General features: G+C 42.3%; 1 pseudogene across 1 annotated transcript; it reads right to left on the bottom strand.

Annotated features, from left to right (window-relative positions):
* Positions 1 to 8,306: 8,306 nt before the first annotated feature.
* Positions 8,307 to 19,832, bottom strand: LOC121162010 (annotated as a pseudogene). Its single transcript, XR_005884749.1, has 2 exons — positions 17,640 to 19,832; positions 8,307 to 8,468 (listed from the first exon to the last, which is right to left on the bottom strand). The product of XR_005884749.1 is annotated as a nibrin-like (transcript).
* Between the last annotated feature and the right edge of the window lie 1,325 nt (positions 19,833 to 21,157).

The raw sequence follows: 21,157 nt of genomic DNA, 5'->3' as shown, positions 1-21,157 counted from the left end.
TAACAGCCAGTGACTTGATTTCCAGTGATCTGAAACAACCAAAGTTATTTACAACAGGAGATTCGAGCCAATTTAAAACTTAGATGGTATTAATTATATAAGCTAATGTCTTTTGTTGAATTAATATCATATAGTGAGGGTTTTTTTTTTTATGCCTTAATCATCAAATGGCTTAAGCTTCATTTTTTTTTTTTTAATGGAAAGTTAAGGGCCAGTGCGTTGGTGTGGCAAGCTAAGCCTCCACCTGCAGTGCTGACATCCTGTATGGGTGCTGGTTTGGCTTCTGGCTGTTCCACTTCAATCCTGGATCCCTGCTGATGTATCCAGGAAGGCAGCAGAAGACAGCCAGAACTGCAGGAGTTCCAGGCTCCTGGCTTTGGACCAGTTCAGCCCCAGCCATTGCAACTATTTGAAGAAGGAAAATATTCTGTTTCTCTCTTCTCCCTACTGACTCTGCCTTAAAAAAAAAATGCCTGGGACTGGGGTCTGGTTCATTGGCTTAGCTGACTAATCCTCCACTTCCAAGCACAAGGAGCCCATATGGGTGCCAGTTCTTTTTTTCCTGGGTGCTCTACTTCCCATCCAGCTCCCTGCTTGTTGCCTGGGAAAGCAGCAGAGGATGGAGGCTCTTGGTTCCTGGCTGGGGATCGGCCCAGCTCTGGGCATTGTGACCATGTGAGACGTGAACCAGCAGATGGAAGTACTTCCTCTCTGTCTCTCCTTTCTGTAAATCTGCCTTCCCATTAAAAAAATCTTTTGTAAAAAATAAAAAAAAAAGTGATCAAGATACATTTTACACAAAGATTTTAAATGGCCACAACACTGACTTATAAAAATGTGACTCTCCTTGTTGAACTATTTACTATTTTTATTATTGAAAACTTGAAACTACTCCTCAATAATGCTACCATGAATTCCTGTTCCTTAGTTCATATGCTTTGGTTCCAGAGAAAAAGAGCAGCTCTTTATCTAAAAAGAATTCTGTGCTTACAGAGCATTGTCAAAGGGAACATGACAGTGTGGGTGACTGGCTTGATGAAATAATCATTGTCTGTCTCGGGCTTGTCTTGAGCCCAGGTGAGAGGAGACCTGGTATGTACATGTTGATAAATGTGACACGTGTTTGGTGCAGCTACACAGAACTGTAATAGTGTATGTTTTATTCCGTTATTTTTATTTATTTTCTCCAAAGTGTCTCTTTGTATTTGTCCTACAGTTTGTGAATATGAGTATTCCTAATGTAGAAATATTATTCTGGTGTTTGTGTCTCTGCATTGCACCCCCAGTACAGCCAAATCAATGAGATCTCATAGGGACCACTGACAAACAAATTAGGCCTCTTTTAACCTAGATATCTGGATCAATTTTTTGGCTCTGAAATCTCGAATTATAACTTTTGTTAGCAGTCTCAAGAAAAACTACTTAAAGCTCTTTGCTGCATTGCTGGGAGATCATGATTATTGTTTTTTATTTCATAGAGGCATCAAATTTAAAATGTGTTTTGGTAAGAACAGTTAATGCTTTTATCATAGACTTTATTTGAAATATTTGCATATTCTTACAGAAGTAACGCACCTTGTCTCTATTTTTCCTTTGAGAGCTTTTAAAATTATAATATTCTCTTTTTTATGTATCCTGACACATTGGATAATATTTTAATTTCATTATAGGAAATCGTGTCAGATGAGGAGATATTTTTCACTGTTAACTTCAAGCCCTGTGCGTTTTCATAATTTATTTTTTTCCATGCGCTGCTTTATATGACAGATATGACATTCGATTATTTAATACTACATGTGATTTGCATAAACCCAAGTTGCACAGCCCTCTTGCTGAAGATAAAATTGAGGTTAAAGATAAAGATTTATTTTCATATTTGACTTCAAAATGATAGTTTTGTGGGGCTTTTATTGAGCATGTATATAAGCCATTGATTATGTATATACTAAGTAGGCCTCTGGGTATTGAATAATTGTTTTATGATTTTGATTTATGTAGTTTACATTTTCATAGTATAGGCCATATTTTGTTTATACTGTTTATTTCTCTTCAAACCATTAATAATTATATGATAAAGTCTAATTTTATAGCAATACAAATGTCTAAGGAACTACAAATATTTTACGCCTTGTAAATCCAATAAAGCATGATTTCTTTGGCCTTGGGGGTGTTCCTTTTACTGCAGAGATCCCTGGAGTGATTTTAATTCTAGGTTGTTTCCATACAAACTTGTCTTTTCAAGCCAGGGCAAGCCAGCTGCTAAGGAGAGAGGAATGACAGTGTGGTGTGCAGGCCTGTCGCACAACAGTGACCTTTGCCGACGGGCTGGCAGGTGGGCCAGCTCGCAGCATGAGAGCAGGGAACAGTGACGCTCTGTGTAGAGTTTCAGGATGTGTCTGGCCAGCCTCGTGATCTCTGACACATCACGTGTTTTCTCTGGCACCTCCATTCCTTCAGCCAATTTTTCCTGAACCCTCATACTTTAGCTTCCTGCTCTCACTTTTGTAGCACTCCTGTCAACCTCCCTGTTGACCTTATGCTTCTTTCTTTAGACATCCGCCTCCTGCCCATGGCTGTTTTGTCTACTGCTATTTCCCTTCTGTTGTGTAGAGCTTAGTACTTTAACGTTACATTGGTGAGGGGAGAAATAATTGATTAAATGAGGCAGACACTAATGAGACTTTCCACAGACACACACACACACACCATGGAAAATAGACACACATGGTGGTGGACACGGTAACTGGAAAGTAGACATTTTAATGTTACTGTATTTACACCTTGCTTGAAAAGCAGAGAGATGTCTTCCATCTGCTCCTTCACGCCCCAAATCCCTGCATCAACCAGGCTCTATCCTGGAAAGCCCGGGAGCCTGGGACTCCATGTGGATGTCCCTCATGCACAGCAGAGGCCCAAAACATGAACCATCTGCTGCCTCCCTGGATGAATTAGCACAAAGTGGGGTGACCAATACTCCAATACAAAAGCAGGCATTGCAAGCAGCTGCTTTGCTTTCTGTGCCACAACACGGTTGACTGGTGGTAAGTTCTTCCCAACCCAGACACACACTTTAGTACACTGAAAACGTCTAATCCCTCTTGGTCAGTGAATGACTTGAGTCTTCTTTACCATCAACCTCTTGAATCAGAACCATGTTTTTAAATGAGCAGCAAAAAATGTATAGGATTATAAAGGAAGTGAGTAGTGTTTAACTCTGGTTGCTTTATATATATATATGTGTGTCATGCACACATAATCTATTAACATAAGATAATGCATAACAAAACAAATGTATAGGGCCCAGAGCGGTGGCGCAAGTGGTTAAAGGTCCTCACCTTGCACGCCCGGGATCCCATATGGCCGCCGGTTCTAATCCCGGCAGCCCCGCTTCCCTTCCAGCTCCCTGCCTGTGGCCCGGGAAAGCAGTCGAGGACGGCCCAAAGCTTTGGGACCCTGTGCCCGCGTGGGAGACCCGGAAGAGGCTCCTGGCTTCGGATCGGCATAGTATCGGCCATTGCGCTCACTTGGGGAGTGAATCATCGGACGGAAGATCTTCCTCTCTGTCTCTCCTCTCTGTATATCCGCCTTTCCAATGAAAAAATAATAAAAATAAATCTTTAAAAAAAAAACAAATGTATAATATAAAATAAAATATAGGTATATATTATAAATATATTAATATGTTTACAATTCACATATAAATGTATGATTTTAATATATACAATTTAATTGATTTAATATATTTATAATTTGTGTTTTAAATATATATTATATAATGCATATAGTCATATAATGCATATGATAATATGCATTACCTAACATGAATTATATAATATATGCAAATTGTAAAAGGCGAAATATTTATACGATCTGAAGAGAAACCAGAGTATAATATATGTGAATTGTAAAAATATTCGTGACACAATGTCAAGCGGATAATACAGAGTTTGTTTGTCAGTATTTTATGTTAGATGCTGAACCTAAGAACTTAGGGAAGACACACTTGTAGTTTCCCATCCAAAATGGAATTGTAGATTTTTGTCTTTTGAGCCCATGAGGCCACGTTAAACACTGCTATCCAGAGTGAGGAATGCAAACTACATCCAAACTGCAAATACACTCATTCAAGTGAGAATTTTCATGCAGTAATCTAGACTCCAAGCTTGGCTTGGCTGCACTGTCTTCCTCCCCCAGCTCAGGCCCATGTCATCTTGTAAGCTCACTACAGGGAGCAGATGTGTCCTGCACACCCCATGCTGGATGTCTAGAACACTGACAAAGTCCCCTAAAGGGACCTGGTGTCAACATCATAGATGCTGCTTTATATGATCTCAAGATTGAAGTCATGGATAAAAAGAGTACACAAGAACTATCTGATAGTTCTTGACCATTAGATAGATTCACTGAAGTTTAAGTAAAATGTGACCCTTGCAGGAACATGTGCTAGCGCACATCCTGACTGGTTGCCATGGCTCTGAAACTAGCCTGGTTTAATTAGATTTCCTATAGCTGCAGGCACCAACAAAGGAAGCAAGAAAAGATATAAAGCTCTCAAAAGCAAAAGTACAACATTTAATCCAACAGCAAAACATCTACAAATTGGCACATTGTGCCTAAAATCAAAGATAATCTGGTTAAGAATCTGAAATAATGATTTACAGGGTGAGATGGACTATCCTTTTTCACATATTAGATTGTGAATGATGTTAGAATACTAGAATATTAGAATATCTTAGAATATTAGAATGATGTTAAAGTTAAAACCCTAGGGAAAGAGTGAAGGGAGGTCCTAGGATGAGAGACCACTTTGGGTAGAGATTTGCTGGTTTGGCCTGTAGCAGTGTGTCCCAAAACAGCTGTCATCACAGTATGGCATTGTTCTCTTTTCCTGTCTGAGCACAGACTGTCCGGGGCAGCCTGACCCAGATTTTTATCTGCCTTTCGTAGGAAATGCACAGTACAAAGTTCCTCCTGTCTTCTCATGCCCTGATAGCTTAGCTTGGTCACTCAATTCACTCTGTCAAAGTATAATGTTTTTACCTCTCCGTGGAGATGGGGTAGCCATGCAGAGGAATTGAGAAGGAAGGAGGGAGGGAGGCGATAAAAAGAGAAAAAGCACCAGCTATAAACTGTCCTTGTTGACCTGCCGGACGTGGGGCTCAGCTCACAGTGGAGCCCTCCCATATTGCCCTCTCTGATGTCGAGAAGTGCATCAATTTTCAACCAACACGTATGGAAGGCCTCATAAACTCTTACAAAGCTGAGAAGCATACATTGACTCAGAAATACAAGGGGTGTGGAATGAGAAAATGAATAGAACGAAGCGGGAAGAGGAAGGTTAGTGTTTGAAGACCTCGTAAAATAAATTTCATCCAAAAACATTCCAGCCATTGCTTCTATTTTCAATCCCTAAAGACACATTGATCTCCACAAAAGTATTTAAAATACCTTAACTAATAAGACATTGGAAAATCCGACCACAGGCCCTGTGGTAGGCAATTATCATTTTTTTCCCCTAGAAGTATCTAAACACCCTATTTCTTTACATGAAACCCCACATTGTGTCAGTGGGAAGTAGAACTCTCTCGAGAGATGCTTACACGAGCAACACTGCTTTTTCTCAGACTGTATGGTCTATAATTAACCATTATCTTTGTCTCTGCATACTTTTCAATTATTGGAGGATTTTAATTTTGAAAAGGAAGAATACTTTTTAAAGCATACTTTTCCTTTTAATCTATGAACTTTGTCAACATGTACGCAGCCAAAATCTGTGAGGTGTGCTGCTGATTTTTTTTAAATGTCTAACTGCCCATTGAGAAAAGAAAATGGACTTATCGCTTCATAAATGAACCTGTCCAAATGACTGCAACCTGACGTAGAGTTGCAGTCTGTCTGAACATTTGCACAGTGCTGACTAGGAAGAAAACTCTTTGAAAGACTGGGAGAAAGTAAAAAAAAGCAGAAATATGTGTTGCATATTTCTGAAAAACATGTCATTTAGTTGTTAAAGACACTGAAATGGCGGCGGGGGCGGGGGAATGGAACCATTGATAAATCCCAACAACTGACAGAATATTCCAATAGGAATATTCTTCACCCTCCGTCCCCGACTCTGGGTTCAGGTGTACTCTGTGTTTCTTATGCATTGCGAAGTTTTTAAATAGCTTTACACACACCTGGCCCTTTAGGAATACATAACTCCTGAGATGTTAGAATCAATAGAATTTCACTGGAAGCACAGAGCAAGTTCAGAGACAGACCGGCAAAAATCACATCAAAGCATGTACAACTGGTGGTATGCAGAGGGTCTATCATAAAAGATTCTAGAAATCTGCTGGGGAATACCAACGAGGCATCAGTCAAACTTCTGGCTAGCTCACATTCTGGCAAGACATAAATAGGACACACACATTTCTTCTTTCAGATAGGAGGCTACTCCCGAATCATCTACTGTGCCTTATAAGCATTATACACATTTTCACATTTGATTCTTCCAACAGCTCCTGTTTCAACAGAAGAAAACATGGCCAGGCTCAATGGTTCAATTAGCTAAATTCTCACCTTGCAAGATCGGGGGTCCTAAATGGGCACCAGTTCATATAGGCAGCTCCACGTCCCATCCAGCTCTCCTGCTTGTGCCCTGGGAAAGCAGAGGAAGATGACTCAAAGCCTTGGGACTCTGCGTCGACATGGGAGACCTGGGAGAAGCTCCTGGCTCCTGGTTTTAGATCAGCTCAGCTCTGATCATTGCCACCCTTGAGGAGTGAACCTGTGGATGGAAAATCTTTCTCTGTCTCTCCTTCTATCTGCCTTTTTAATAGAAATAAATAAATCTTAAAAAAATAATTAAAATGGGAAAACAGACATGGTTGAGAGTGGTTCAGCTCAATTAAATCAAGGATAAATGGTAGAGCAGGAATTCGAAGCTAGTTCAGTCTGAGTCTGCACTGACACTCTGCCTCAGCCAATACATGAGGGCACCTCAAGAAGCTCATGGCAAAATGAAGTTATAAGCCTGGGAGGTGGCACCGTGGCTCAGTGTGCACATGTGGCAGAGTGCTGGTTTGGATCAACTGTTCTGAACCTTCTTGCTAACACACTTGGAAGGAACAGACAACAGGTTACCAGCTTGCAGAAGGAGTTCCTAGATCATGGCTTCAACGCATCCAGCTTTAGTCGTCCTAGTCATGCGGGGAGCAAGCCAGTAAATGAAAGAGAAATCTGTGTGCATGTCTGAGTCCCTATTTCTCTCAGTCTGCCTTTCCAATGAATATATCTTTTTTAATTTAGCAAAAATGTAAAATCCCATGTCATTTTTAACTTACAATTTCCACCAACTTTTTGAAGATGCATCATACACATGGGGGCTTTGTGTATTGGCTTAACTGGTTAATCAAACCCTGCCTTGCAGGTGTTGGGATCCCATATAGGTTTTTCATAATCAGTTGTCTTTGTTGGTTGATAGGTTGATTCTTTTCATTCATCCGTTCATTCCATTTTGTAACCCAGAGAATCACAAGCTAAAGACCGGTGAAATTTTATATTTAGGAATGTGCCCTGAGAGCCCCACGGCTCTATTTTTTTTTTTGTCTAATTCCATGGATGATTTAGATTTCATTGTATCCTGATAGTATGAGATTTAATCATCAAATCGGCTTCTAAATGAAGATACTGCACGAGTAGCAACAGCTCTGGCAGTCACAAAGACCTTAATTTCACCTTCAGCCGAGGGAATGATCTACAAGCTACAACAAAGAGGCATTTAGTTTAATGGCCTCTGCAGATGAGCCTTATTTGCCTTCGCTGATCTTTTTTGAGCCACTGAAATTCTTATTCTTGGAGTTTCTCGTACTACAGTTTTCCCACAGGGAATCTTGGGAGGAACAAGCAAAGCCTGTAGGCAATTGACCACACTCCGTCTTCAACACCAGGGATGCTGAGTGGGGCTAGAAGTGCTGTCGCGAACTCCATCAACATTGAACATGTCTCTGGCTTGATTAAGCTCCGGAAACGCCTCCATCGATCCTATTCAAATATTTATTGAACACCCACCTCAGACATGGTACATTAATTGGCCTCGGAAAGCCTGGGAGGCGGAAGCACTTGCGAACACGGAATGGGAAAAGAAAATTCTTGCTGGAGTGACAGTTCCACCTGGAGGAAGCTCTGGCCGCAGAAATGATGGGATGTCAAAAGAACGATCAGGGTCCGTGGAATCTGTTACCTGCTACGTGACCTGTCCCGACCTGGAATCTGCACCCGGTAGCTTCTGGTATCAACTAACTCGCACTCAGTGAAGACAGTCACTCCACTAATGACACAGGGAAAAAATCACGAGTTTCTTCACTTGTTCTAGACAAGTTCATCACGAAGGCGCTGGGAGCTGCAGTAGTTCCCCGCACAGACTCCGGGAACATCGGCAAAACGGGAATATGATAGTACCCTCCATCAGTACGGTCGGAGGACTGAGTGATTCAAGCGTTGGGATGATGTGGTGACCATACCAAATATCTAAAAATGTCAACAGTGGACTGTGGCTAGCTTTATCCATTGCAACTGAGCGTGTATTCCAAGAACGGTGGGACACTTGTGCTGCAAAATGCTTTTCTCCCTTACTTTTGTGACTTTGCCGGTTTTCCCAAAGATTTTCAGTTCTTTTATCCAATGCCATGCACCAAGAAGAAAGGTCTCATTTTCAATCAACAGTTTCTGTGGCTGACAGCAGGTCAATCCTTCAGTGCCACCTCTAGGGGGCAGTGCAGCCCAACACAACAGTATCCATCCGCGGCCTCCTCCCCTCCCCCGCTTTCTGGGTTAGCAGAACAGGTTGGATTGGCATGCGAGGGGGGAAAATAATCATTAAAAATAAATGCAATCAAAAGAAGTAGGTTATTATAGTGGCACATTGGAACTGCTTGTGTTAGAAGTCTGTCAGCCTCCCATTAGAAATGTTGTTGGGGCGGGGGAGGAGTTTGCTACTCAGCTGTGAAAATTTGCTAGAGGTTAAAAGCGGCTCTCTGGGACTCAGCCTTGTAGCCGATTTCTTCCTCAGAAGTCTGATTTCAGACCTCTGGGTGGCTCGGAAGCAGCATGCAGGGACACACAGATGGATTTGTTTTGCTTCAGGCTGTTCGTAGCTCAGTCATCCTGAAGTGTTCTGTGACCCAGCGGCATATTGCCATTTCATCAGCCGCATCAGGTTGGGTGTCCTTATTAGAAGTGGCTGATTTGCGAGCAGGAGAATCGTGATTGGAGACTGAGGTTTAGTGGAAAGGTTTAGCAACAAGCCCGGCTCTCCTCCCGGGGTCTCCCTGTGCCTGGCTGTGGAATGAAACGGGGCTGGTCCAGGCCAGGTTCCGAGGGATTTACCACTCACAGGACCAGGTTAGCTTGCACTGCAGGCTGTCTGATGGTGTCGTTGAAGGGCTGCTACGTGGAATGTGTGTTCTCGAGTCTTCTCTGCTATGTTGCATCCTGGAACGTAGGCTCCTTACTTCTGTCCCTCCTGTAGGGTGAGAGAGAAATTTCATCATACAAGTCTAGGATGTATTCAGGATTTATTAACTAGGTTTGGTGATAGCAATGGCCACCAGGAATTAGCAAATGAAATCACTGTGGCAGTCCAGTTTGAATGGGAATTCTGAGGCAAACAAATGGTCATTACCGTAAAACCCACAGCCTCCCTCAGACATCGCTCTCAGCTCTGCCTTGCGTGACGCTGAGCTTCTGGTTGGTGCTCGTAATCTGGAGAGCCAGTGGTAGCCAACTCCACATGCACGTTCCTTCCTCCAGAACTGCTTTCATTGGTTTACCTCGAGGAGCTGCTAGGCTCCCATCCTAGGGCGGGCTCTGTGGGGCCTTATTCTCCTTATGCTAATGTCATTATTACTCATTTGAAGGGCAGAGTTACAGAAGAGAGGAGAGAGCTATCGTCCACCTGTTTGGTTTCACCGTCCAAAGGGCTGGAAAGACCAGGGCTGGCCCAGACTGAAGCATGGAGCCAGGAGCTCCGTACAGGTCTTCCAGTGGCACAAGGGCTTGAGTCATCTTCTGCTTTCACAGGTGCATTAGGAGTGAACAGGATTGCGAGTGTGAGGAATGTTGTTGTTGTAGCAGGTGGCTTTAACTTTGCTGTTCCACCATGCTGGCCTCACCCGTCCACATTTTCGAGGTGGGAAATACTGGAGGTCAGATTGAAATTCAGACCTCTTTGAGGGCACAGCTGTATATCTGAGTCACGATTCTGTGGGGTTATACATTACAATTCTAAACCTCTGGTGATAACAGAATGAACATACTTGGATGAACAGGCGAGGCCACGGCACAGAGGGTTGCCAGCTCGCACGGTATCCTCTGTACATGCCCAGCCTTTCTGGCACCAGTTCTTTTCCTTAATAGTTGAATGATTGGGGGCAAGATTGTTCATTTGCTTCGCCCAGGTTTCCAGAACTATAAGTTGCATGCTTAATCTGTATCATTGATTTTTTTAACTTTATCATACATAAAGAAGTCTTATAAAATGCACATGCTGACAGCATTGGTCCAGGGGTCTGTCCCGAGAAACTGAGGTGTAATAAATTTCCTGGATTTGCTAGTTTATGAATTCAGCACAATTTCAACAGCCTACTGTAACCAGGTAATTGCTAAGACTTCCTACCACCTGATTTTGCGCTTGGAATTATTTAGTTAAATTACTTCCTCATTTAAATCCTTGCCATACAAATTTAGAGCGAGTCTGATCACTCAGAGAATTCATTAGTGCTCATCCTGAGACAGATTGAAAGGCAGTAAAATAGAGCCCATTGTGTTCTGAGAATTCAGGGACAGACTTTTTCCTGCTGAGCTTGAGCTACCCTAACTGTCTTGACACCATGAGGATACTAACAATGCCCCTAGGGAGAAAACAGATTCAAGACGTGGGAAAAGAGAAGACACGTCCTGGGGAAATCTTTTGAGCTTTACTTCGTGAAATCAAGCAGGAAAGCGCGTCCGCACACGTTCAGACACATTTGTTGACTTGGATGTCACACGCACGGCTCAGTTCTTCAGCTTTGTAAGGTCAGTCTTCTACAGGATGGAGATACGGCATCGGTGAGAAAGGCCTCCGGAGTGGTGATTCCCGAACTCACGGCTGAAAGCACTGCTAAGGCCGAGGAAAAAAACTAAGCAGAGGCATGAATCAAGTCGAGAGAGAACAGGGTCAAGTCTGAAGGTCATTGCCTGAGAGCTTGTAGGGTGAGAATGGAGCCTGCCAGTGGTCCCCGAGCTGCTTCCTTTCCCCCAGAGCGACTCTGCTCCCTCTAGTGGACACAGAGGAAATTGTAATGGCCACTGAGCCAGGAGCACATGCTAGGAGACCTTCAAGAGTTCCTAGAAAATGCCAACACTTTGGAAAAAACTCATGGATTTCAAATTGTTCGGGGCAATATAGGCATCAATTCTATCTTCCATGACTCCCTGGAAGAGTGGTGTTGCAGGAGGTGCTTGTGCTGCTCCCTGGGGACTTAGTAAAGTCAAGATGCAGATATGAACGGAAATTTGCTTTGGGTGGGAAACTAGGTCCTGCACTGCCTCTGTGTGTGTGTGTGTGTGTGTGTGTGTGTGTGTGTGTGTGTGTTGCTATTATTTATTTGTTTTTCCTGACAGAAGCAGTCATCTCAAATCACCTCTTGAGACTGGGCAGCTATTATGCATGTCACAGTTGAACTTAGGAAAGAGGACTTCACTTTGACCTGAAGCAAAAGCTATTTAAATTTTATTAGGGAAGCAGGTCAACCACTCTCGTAGACCTTTGAGTGATTAAAAGAAAATCGTCTTCTAAATCATCCTATACCTATCTGCGAAAGCACACGGCTTGTCGACGGATTTAAAACAGCATAGGCAGAGTGCCTCGCAGGACAATTGGCCTGAATCAAACCAGCTAGCTACTACCGTGCGAAAACAATGCTTTCCTGTTTTTCCTGTTTATGAGCAACCCTCGGTGCCCCCGCTCCAGCATGGTTGCTTCCACAGATTCTGAACTCCGTGTGATTGTTTTTGTCTTGCTTCAGTAACCCTGGGGCATTTATCCATGTAATAGAGTGGTCTTCCGCTCCGCTGCCTAGATCGCCCTCGTGCCTCAGTGCAGCTGCGTGATGGGGATGCAGACAAACTGATTAGGACACGTGATGTCTTTAAATGAATATTTATAACAAACAGAGGCATCAGACATTTTTTCAGGACATATTATCGGTCTGAGGCAAATGGCTAATTATCTTTTCATTACACATGATAACTTACAGACACACCTCATCCGCCTTACAGGACAGCATGTTCTGCTGTGCTAATAAGCAGTGCATGCTGGCAACTTGGCTTGTGAAGCGTACCGAAACACCTCTGAAATGACCATTTTAAGCTCCTCTCTTAGGCTCATCAGTCTACAACAGCCATTCTTGTGTACAAAGATATAGATATATGAACAGGAACTCTTAGGTGAGGCAGGTTAGATTAAGGAAGTATATAAGTGTATGTATGTCAGAATTACATGCAAATATGTAAGTACATCAAAAGGAAGTATGTATTATCCTACAAACTTTTAGCAGAATATAATGTAGTAACTAAAATAGATGCTACTTGCCGACTAGAAGGGATTAGATTACTGCCCCTTTCCGAAAATACGTCCATGTGACTTTATTTTGGAATTCATTTTATCATGATCAAACAAGATAGCTATTTGCTTTCCAAAAATGCTGTCTGCAAATTTGGTGGATATAGAACTTTATTCTAGTTGACCACTGAATGCCTGATCACAGAACAGGGACAGATCCTTCACCATGGTAAAAATGCTTGAACTTCTGGCCTGGCAGGGAACTCAGCCACAGTGAATCCAACTCAGCGTTTTGAAGAAGGGAAAAGGGAAAGATTGGCAGGGTCCATGTCTTTCTTGAGCTCACGCACCGAGTGTGTGATGAGATGGCAGGAGAAGTGAGGTCAAGACTCCCCAGGCTCCTTACCAAGCACGTGGCTGCAGAAGCGCCTCTGTTCCATCTTAAGGTTTGGTAATACGCACGATTTGAAATATGTCTGCCATTGCATTTGGAAGCTAAATTAACTTCAGCTGAAGGACCCGAAAGCATCTGTGTCTTCATTTCTCACATTCTAGTTTTGAGCATGGAGAAGGAATTCATTACAACCCTTTCTCACAGCCCTGAAGATGAGGAACCCTGACTGTGATGGTTTCATGTTCCAGTTGAAGGAACACACATCAAGAGTGTAACCAGTGTGCGTAGGGCCAAGTGCGAGGTCAGTGACAAAGCTGTGGAGAGTCACTATGTGAATTTTTTGCTTACTGATAATTTTAGTGCTGAATTCTGGCCCCAGACAGGTGAATCCTGGGGCAATTCAAGCTTTTTACAAAGTTGAGAGATGTATTGGCCAACTAGACATGCTAAATATACTAAACACTGGGTTTTTCTTGGTCTTCTCTGTTTGATTAAAAGGCAACGATTAGTTCCACAGAAGCTCTTGCCACCCCTCTTCTACCATGCTGGCAGTGTAGTACCATTCTATACTCTTTCCCTCCTCACCGGCACAGGCCTCTCTGAAGATTCCTTACTGGCTTCCCCTATCACATTCTTTGGTATTTTGCTCCAATACCTGTTCTCAAATCTAAGAGATAGCGAGGTTTATATCTGCCCTGGTCAGGGTTAAGCACTTTGTGGATTCATTTCTTTCCTTATTGTGCGGGTTTTTGAGCTCAATACTTTGAAGGGATCGGAAGCATTTGTTTCCATTCTGATGTTGGCAAGCATGGAGGAAGGAGGGGCTTTCGAGCCCTTTTATTTCACAGATACTGTGGAAGACACATTTCAAATGCATTTCAGTCACTGACTCATACTTCCGCAAAGTTTTATAATATCTTATGCAAGAATTCCCCTGGGTTTTTTTTTTTTTTTAAGATTCTTCTTAAATCCTGCGAAAGGGATAAGCTTGCTGCCTATGGGTGTTTAGGGAAAGTCATCGAAAATGAACTTTTTGAGTAACATTATCGCTAGAAGTGTTATCCTGGAAGAATAAAATATTTTCAAGATTTTCTTAAGTGCTGCTTCACACCATGGCGGCACTCTTTCAGTCTGCCTAGTACTGACAAGGTTGTTCTAAGGGCTTTGAGCTCTCCAACATGAGCAGCAACTCATTACTACGGATCTTCACAGAACTTCTAAAATGCCAAGGATGTGCCTGCCACCCCCAACCTTGGTGAAATATAGCCCAGTCCAGTAAGGTAGCGGACCTTACCTTGGAAGGTACCCGAATATAAAATGAGAACACTTTATAGCCAGACTATTTGAAATGGCCTTTCCATTCTTAATTAGAGGATGCTTTTTTTTTCTACCAGTGACTGCCTGGGCTGAATCTGATAGATTTGCCTTTTGGTTGCGGGGGTTGAGGTGGGAGGCTTGGCAGAGCCGTTATCAATCACAGTGTGTTAGATGGGAAAGACTGAAGAGAAGATGATTAAAGCCCCAGCGGCTCCCTTCATAAATGAACTTCAGAGCAAAAGCAGTTTTCGTATAAATGTTGCAAGTCTTCATATTGAAGCTTGATGAAATTAAAGCCAACGCCAGGTAATATAAACTATTGTTGAATCTTTATTTTATTAAAACTGGGCTAAAACAAGGAGTAGGAATTTGTCAGGTGCAGTAATTACTTTAGTATTTTACTGATGAAAGCTCTCTGGGGCAAAGGCTTTATCTCATCTATTTTCCATTTTCTCAGAGTTCTATTTTCACCTGCGAGAAAAGAATAAATACAAGCTGGGAAGAAGACAACTTCACAGCCTATGTATTTATGGATTAAATCTTTCTAAAGGAAACTGCTGGTGTTTTTCTCTCTTTTTCCATTGCCCTGAATTTGCTACCTTGAAAATTTTCTAGATTATCTTGACCTTAGGAGGACATAGATATATATATATGATGGTGACCACAAAAACAGGGAGAAAAAAAACCCAACAACATGCAAATAAGCCCACATTAATTGCTTGTGTAAATATAACCTGGGCTTGGTTACTGGGGCAGAAAGTGGAGGGAGGATGCTGGAGCACTGATATACAAGACACAGGTCAGGAAGAAATGACAAGCATCTCGGTTCTTGCTATGCAGACTCTGCCATTTTAGACAGCACGAGCAGCCTTGGTAAATTGCTCAAAACGCAAAATCTCAGGCCAGCGAGGGGTGGAGTCAGTGTCTACAGGTCAGTAAGATCTGTAGGTGACTTGTATATACATGAGCTGATCTAGGAACAGCCCTGGAATTGAGTGGAGCTGAAGCCAAGGACACCATTGAGCACAGTGTCTTCATAAGCTCTCAGCAGGCATTGACAGAGGGCCTGGAGGCTGGGAACGTTATAAACAGAATGCTTGTGGAGACCAGAGAGCTAAAAACCACGCAGGCCTTTTAGAGTTCAGGTAACAAAGCACTCCCTTTAAAGACGGGAATTTGTATAACACTAAGAAGGAATTGGAATTTTGCAATTGATTCCTTGGTTATGAATAAGTTTATAAAGAGACGCCTTTAGCAGCAGGAGAAAGGCCTGGAGAATCATCTTGGACAGAATCGCTTCTAGTCACGATTTCCTGTTAGTGCGAATGAAAACCTAAGGAGGTGGAGTTAATGATCAACTCAGACGATGGTTAGCCATGTCAACTCTTTATCATGTATGCAAATACTTATTCATTCATATATGCACTGAAATTGATTTTTGTAGATTTTACTTAAGTCAGCCACAGTTTTCTCCAACTTTTTTCCACTTATTTATTTAGATTTTGAATTTTTGAAAGTCAGAGAGAGTTTTTTTTTTAATCCGTTGATTCACTCTCATTTCCTACCTCTACATCTGCATGCTGTGAGATGCTCAAAATCGGTCTTTAATTCCCATGTGCCCCAGTTTCTTCATCTATAAAATCAAGATCACAGGCTTGTTTGAGAGTGAAATGGAGGAGGAAGAGGTATGGTTTGGGGCAGCAATGAATACATCCCTTGGAATGCCTGCAGCTGGCATCCGTTTGCATGGTTTGAGCTCCAACACCTTCATTCCTAATGCCAGCTTCCTAGGAATGTGTCTTCTTGGAGGTACCAGGTGATCTTTTGAGAACTGAAGCCCTGTCTCTCTTGTTGGACACCAGGATGGTGTCCTTCCAGACCGACCCAACCCTGCCTGTTAGGGACATCTGGGGAACAAACTGTACGACGGGAGATGAGTCTCTTCTCTCTATTCTTTCTCATCTTTATCTTTCTCAGATTCTTCTTTGTCAATCTGTCTTTCAAACACAATGAGAATACTTTAAAAAATGAAACAAATGAGTGTATGTCATTAGCCTGAATGACCGCCTGACACAAATTTAGGGCTTAACAAATTTATATATGATGACCATTATAAAGTCTTAGACTAAAATGATTCATTCAAGTATTTTAAGGAGGGGAATCAAGGAATCAAGCAGACTTAACTAACATTTGAAGTTACTCTGCATGCTCTCAGGAAAGATGGATCATGAGTGGAGTGTATTATTTTTAGATATTCCATACCTTAAATATGGGTAGTAACATGAACATCAGATATGATTTTAAGTAGTCATAAATGAACTTAAATGCATTTTTATATAGCTTAGAAATGAACTCTTTGGAAATATAAAATCCATTACTTATCTCTGAGTCCAGAAATATCATCCATTTTCTTGAATCCTTTTTATCCTCACTCTCTTTGGAGACCAACTCTGCATTAGTTGTTCCTGGATAGCTGGTAAGAGAAGAAATACTGTGGTTGAATTTCATTCTTTAAAAATTGATTGAGGAATTGAAATTAACTTACCATTTTATTATTCACCACATCCCATATGACAGGAATACTAAATTACAATGGAGATTCAGTTAAATTGTAAAATATTGAGGGTCAGTTGGAACTCATTCAGAGTGAGAGTTTGTTCTTAAAAACAAGTAATTTCCCCCAGTAACTTCATAGCAATTTTAAAAGGGCATGTTGAGGACTTTCCCCCTCTTTCCTCTGTTCTTGTGTCTTTTATCCTTTATTGAACAGCATTTGTGCAAAGAAATTTCATTTAAAAGCACTTTTTCTTGGTGGCATTCTGTAGCAGTAAGGTCTCTGAAAATTTCTGCTCAAGAGGTGTAATGTATACATACAGTAAGTAAACTTGCCATGTGATCAAATGGATTTCTGGAAAGATCCTTTCTTGTTGCTCTTGTCTGTCATGGTTGTTTGGTTTTAAAGTTCATTATATCCTTTCCTCAAGCCTCAGTATCCTGTCTGTGAAATCTATGCTAACGTATAAAAGCGTATGTTCTGTCAAACTGGAAATTCTAGACCTGTGCAAAAGAATGATGGGAAATATTTCTACCCAAACAGCTTAATGTCACTTGACTGAGAATGGTGGTCACGGGCCGGGTGAAATGGCTCAATGGCTAAATTATCATCTTGCAAGTGCCTGGATCCCATTTGGGCAACAGTTTGTGTCTTGGCTACTCTGCTTCCCATCAAGCTCCCTGCTTGTGGCCTGGGAAGAGGAAGAGGATGGTCCAAAACTTTGGGACCTACAGGAGGCTCCTGGCTCCTGGCTTCGGATCAAGCTCAGCTTTAGCCATTGAAGCCTTTTTGAATTTCTTGAAATTCTTCCGTTGACCATAATCAATATTTATATCCGACAGATTTCTGGAAGTGGAGATCACCACCAATGATCTAAATTCAGTCAGTAACAGCTTCTTTGGAAGCTCCTCGCCATCTTCCCGAAGTTCATCACCATTGCAAGCTTCTTCTTTGAGGGACACTTCTTTGACTGACCACAGTGATTCTTGCTTGAGATTAAACTTCTTCCCAATTTCACTTTCTTGAGAACCTTTGTCTCTTTCTGGTGCTGTTTCATCATTGCGAGTGCTGCCTGTTTCCAGATCCATCTTGGTCCTTTTTCTCATATTGACATTGTCCTCTTGTTTATGAACATTCACTTGCATTTCCAACTCTGGTTTTCTGTTCTTGAATAACTCTTCCAAGACTTCATCTTCTATCCATTTCATCCATTTCTTTTCTCTTTTTAGTTATTAGCTTTTCCGGGCAAAGAGACTGATGAGCAGAATTTTTCACATCAGTTTTGAAATTGTTCACTAGAATCAAGTTATCTGTTTCTTTGTCAAGAGGCTCATTCTGAGATAGATGCTGCTGTGTGTTTTCCCATATTAAGACTGGGGCAGGTTGGGTTTGTTCTAGAAGAGAACAAGACATTTCTGTTCGTGCTGACTTGGATGAAGACATTTCTTGATCTTCTCCATCTCTTTCCCTTTTTCTAGGCAATGGTTGAAAGTAGCTTTTGATGGAGTCAGTCTGCTGCTGAGAAGCCCATTTTCTACCTTTATGTTCACCTGCAAACTTTGTTGGTGAACCTTGAGAGTCTGACATTTGCTTCCTTTCCAGAGTATTTGATACTTGATTATGAGAACCTGTTTGGGGAGGTTCCTTTACAATGGATCTTTCCCGTGCAAGTGTTACAGACTTTTGTTCCAATCTGCACATCTGGATTTCTTTTGGCCTTTCACTCAAATCCATACACGTATCTACTTGCTCTGACTCTGTGTCAACGACATACGTTGTAGTGTTCACTGGGAGACTTGGCCTTAGTTTTTCATCAACCAATAAGGCTTGTGAAAGGCTTGGCCCTGGAGTCGTTGTCTTTGCTCCTAAACTGGGCTGGTGCTGAGGATCACAATAATTCTCTGTAGTCATGAAAATAACTGCCAATCCAATTTCTGCTTCAGGAATAGGTCGAAGACCCTGTCTCTGAAGCATCTCCATAATTGAGTGAATCCATTTTTTTCTGAGAGTCAGGAAGTACCATTTGTGTATTGGTTATTGCAATATCAATAACACATGTTCCAGGAGCTGAAAAGAAGCTATCCTCTTCTTCATTTTCTTCTGTTATCAACTTAGCTTCTCCACCTCCAAAGACAACTGCTGAATTTAGTTTCTTATACTGCTTGGCATTTAAAAATACAAATGTTTTTCCTTTGAAGATCTCTTTTCTTTCCTGCCGCCCCGACAGATCAATATTATTATTTCCAATGGCTGGTTCATCAATAGGTGGGTAAAAACTTTCTATTTGTGGAGGCTGTTTCTTGGACTGAACTGCTTGGAGAAATTCAGTAAAATACCCTGGCTTTACAATGGGGCATCCACAAATGAGTGCACAAATTGTTTTCATGGTGACTTTCACTGACATCATGACAAGGTGAGTACATTCTTTTGTCCAGTTGTTTACAGTGAGTCCTCCAAGTTGCAACACAGCTTGATTTAGAGCAGTTTTCCCAGACACATCTAAACAAGAAGAACAGGCAACCAAAGGTTCATACTCTACCCTGAATTTACTTTCAAACACTCCAAAGGTGACTCTATCCCCTGTCTTCAAAGTTTGGGGAAGGTGATTTTGCATTTTTGCCTCATTAACAAAGGTACCATATTTAGAATTATCTTTGATTGTCAATACAGGGATTTCATCAGTTTGACTCAAGTTGGTCACAGCAAAATTAGCAGTTAACACTGCATGATTTCGACTGATTGACTGATCATCTTCAATTAGAATAGCACAGTTTTTCCTTCCAACGATGTACTCAGTGCCAGTCAAAAGTCTGTATGGTTCCTTTCTTTTATCAGCCAATAAGGACCACAAACAGCAGGCAGGCAAATAGCAACTTCCACTAGAGAAGTGCAGACACACAGGAAAGGGGCGGGGTGAAGTGGCCTGGCTTTTGCTGCAGCTCCCCTGGGACACCAGCATCCCAGGTTTGTGCAGGGGGTCCAGCCCAGCACCACCAAGGCGCACTCTGACAGAAGCAACTGAGGCCCTTGCATCCCGGGGTTCCTGGCTTGGGCCTGACCAGCCCGAGCACTGGACACATCTAGGGCAGTGAACTCGGAGATGCAAGATTCTGGTCTCTCTTTCAAAAAGAAAAAAAGTCTGGGCTGTCCCCTCTTGCTGACAGCACGGAAACGCGTCTGAATCAACAGAAAACTTCTCCGTGCACCGGTTTCTCCTCAGCCACCTCAGCCAGGGCTCAGCGAAGGGCCAGCCGCCCCACCGCCCATGCCCACTGCACAGCGCCGGGGTCCCACGGCCACTGCACAGCGCGGGACAGGGCCGGGCGTCCACCCGCCCAACCCTGGGGCCGAGGAGAGCCGGCCTTCCCCGCCACGGCGCAGCCGGGACCACCACGCGCGTGCCAGACCCCCGGTTTCCTTCCCGTTCCGCCGTGCCCCCCGATGGACGATCTTTCTATCTCTCTTTCACTCCATCAATCTGATCTGTCTTTCCAAGAAAAAGAAATAAATCTTAAAAAACACCTTTTTTTTTTATGACCCTTTACATGCATGCATTTCAATTTTTTTTTTCATCAAAATGGGTAATTTTTAGTTCTGCTTTTCAGGAACTTTTTGAAGTAACCTCATATTTTAATAGCATGTTCAACAAAGTTTTAACTGATGAGGATACTTTTTATAACTTCAAATAATTTATTTTTTTTGATTTTGAAAGCTTTTCTCTATCAACTTAATCTCAATGTGTTTTCTATCTTCCAGGATTTGTCCAAAATTTATGGCTCATTGCTGGTGCCTTTCTTTTTTCTTCCTTTCTCATTTTAAACTCTTTGCTTTTGTCTGGTGGGCTTCGGGCAGTAGTGGAGGTGATTTGTGCAGAATATTTCTTTTTTAAAAAAGATTTATTTATTTGTGTTGCAAAGCCAGGTACATATAGAGAAGAGGAGAGACAGGGAGGAAGAGCTTCTGTTCACAAGTGACCACAACGGCCGGAGTTGTGCTGATCTGCAGCCAGGAGCCAGGAGCTCTTCTGGGTCTTCCATGTGGATGCAGGGTTCTAAAGCTTTGGGCTGTCCTGGACTGCTTTCCCAGGCCACTAGCAGGACTGCTGGGATTAGAACCAGTGCCCATATGGAATCCCTGTGGCGTGATCAACACGAGGACTTTAATCACTAGGCCACTGTGCCGGGCCCAGTTGTGTAGAATTTTAACCATCTTGAAACATAATTTCTTACCGTCTCCTTAAGTGCCTCTGTTTAAGGAATTATGAGGAACATGGAAGCACAAGGAAACTTCCGGGAAAGAAAAG

The sequence above is a fragment of the Ochotona curzoniae genome, unplaced genomic scaffold (genome assembly GCF_017591425.1).
Source record: "Ochotona curzoniae isolate NIBS_2020 unplaced genomic scaffold, NIBS_Ocur_1.0 contig_50, whole genome shotgun sequence".
Taxonomy (NCBI): domain Eukaryota; kingdom Metazoa; phylum Chordata; class Mammalia; order Lagomorpha; family Ochotonidae; genus Ochotona; species Ochotona curzoniae.
This window is presented reverse-complemented; position numbering and strand designations above follow the sequence as displayed.